The sequence below is a fragment of the Arachis ipaensis genome, chromosome B07 (genome assembly GCF_000816755.2).
Source record: "Arachis ipaensis cultivar K30076 chromosome B07, Araip1.1, whole genome shotgun sequence".
Classification (NCBI taxonomy): Eukaryota; Viridiplantae; Streptophyta; class Magnoliopsida; order Fabales; family Fabaceae; genus Arachis; species Arachis ipaensis.
In genome coordinates, this window is record NC_029791.2 from 80,269 (window position 1) to 82,514 (window position 2,246).

Genomic DNA, 2,246 nt, shown 5'->3' on the forward strand with positions numbered 1-2,246 from the left:
TTTTTTATATTTTAGGTATTAATTATTGTTATTTAATTAACTTATTTTAGGTATGTAATTATTAAAATTTTATATATTAATCATACCCCGATTTTGATGTTAAGACTTTGAACATAATCTTAATTCAATTTGGACAATGTGGTGTTGAGTTTGAAGAAATAAAAACAATAATTTGATGATGACTAACATTATAATTTTGAGTTGAAAGTTTAAAATTATTTGTGCTGTGTGTGTTCATTGTGCAGAAAATTATTACTCAAAACAAGTCCAAAAATAAAACAGGCTTAAAATAAAAAACATTTATTTCATTTTTTGATGGCCCAAAAATATTGTTGCTGATCATAAATCAAAGCAACACTTTTTTCTTTGGTCCAAAAATTAGGCAACGAACTCCCTTCTGTCTTTAATCTACAACCCACGTGATTAATCCCTAAATTGAGAAAGAAAATGAACTTACTCAAAGCAAAAAAGAATATTAAGCTCGATGCTCAAGCAAGAAGAAAAAAGTGTTTATCAAAATCAAACAACAACAAAAAAAGAAGAAGAAAAGTCAGAAGTTAAGGTACCAAAGTAAAAATCAAACTAAAGGTTAAATCAAAATAATATTTTTATCTTTGTGCTTCCATTGTAGCTTGTTGAAGATGCCTTCCTTCTACATACACCGTTCGAATAAGATGAAAAAATGGAGCTTGTGAATCATTGCTACAAATCAAAGGTTAAGAACAAAACTTGAAGCCAAAGAATTGATGAATGACTCAAATCCTTGAAACCAAATGAAAAAAGAAGAAATAGAAGCAGGTAGGTAAGAATGCATGCTAACTCTAATCACTGTTGCTGTTCCATTTCTTCTCTGCGTTACTGTTATGATATATAGGAAAAGAAGAACAAGTCAAAGATGTCCAACCTAGTTCAAATTTTGTAAGCTTTACTCTTCGTTAAAAATGATAAACGACCAGAAATCGAAATAAGGAGTGAGCACATAGCTTGAGTCTTCATAGCTTACAAGCTATTCCTTTTTCTCCTTCATGATTTTACATTAAATTTTCTATTTTTCAGTTTTTCATCTTTCTTTATTTCTTTTCAATGAAAAAAGGCATTAAGCAAGGTATCAGTAAAAGTCATTTAAAAAAAAGGCAAATAAAGAGAGTAATCTGAAATTTCTATATCGGTCGTTATTAGCAACTAATTTTTTCGGTCGCTAAAATCAATTACTATTCTGGTACTTTTTTGTAGTGTCAAAAAAGGTTGTTGAGTTATTTTTTAGTAACTTTAAATTATTTACTGGTATTAGAAAAATTTGTGCTTTATAATTTACAATAATTTATCATTGTTCATTTTAAGTTAATTTCGATATATTCTTACTTCACAGTAAAACAACATACAAAATATTTGTTAGTGAATTTAAGTATTATGCTATTTAATTTGACATTAAGTATATATATTTAACTTATTAAACGAAGTAAATTAACAAAAACATTTAATAACTACATTCGAATTAATACACTTATTAATGCTATATTAAAAAAAGAACAATGGATATTATGTTACTTTTTTGTTAGTTAAATTATTACAATTCAAATTAATTTTAATAAACAACTTAAAACTATAAATTCAATCTTATCACGTACATGGCACGAGTTATTACACTTGTATATTTCTATAAATTGATAGGAAAGATTAAACTTCTTTAAAACAATAACACACTAAATAATTTAAATTTTTTGTTACTAGTATATAAATAATTTTTTAAGCATCCCTCAATAATTCAAAAAAAGTAATTTAAATTCTTTAAAATCAGAAAATTAATAAAGAACTAAGAGTGAACTATCAATTTAATCTTTGACCATTTTTTCGAATAACAACGCGACCCTTCACATAAAAAATAGTCCACTTCAATTCTTCTCCCTATTTCCGTGACATACGCGATCTCTCTGTATGTTTTTTCGTCAAATTCAAACAAAAAATGGCAATGTTACGTTACATAGCTGAACTGTCACGTCTGCTTGCTAAGATAGTTATTATGTGTCAACATTAACAATCAGAAATGAAAAAAAAAATTCTAATTGTCTCTAAATTTAAATTAGTTAAAAATCTATTTTCTCCTATTTTTTAGATAAAACAACGTTGTTTTGACGTTAAATTAGTCAAGAATATATAAAATAATAAGTAAAAATTAATTAATAAATTATTTAATTTTAAAACATTATTTATTAAAAAACTAAATAAATAATCTTAATATAATTTTA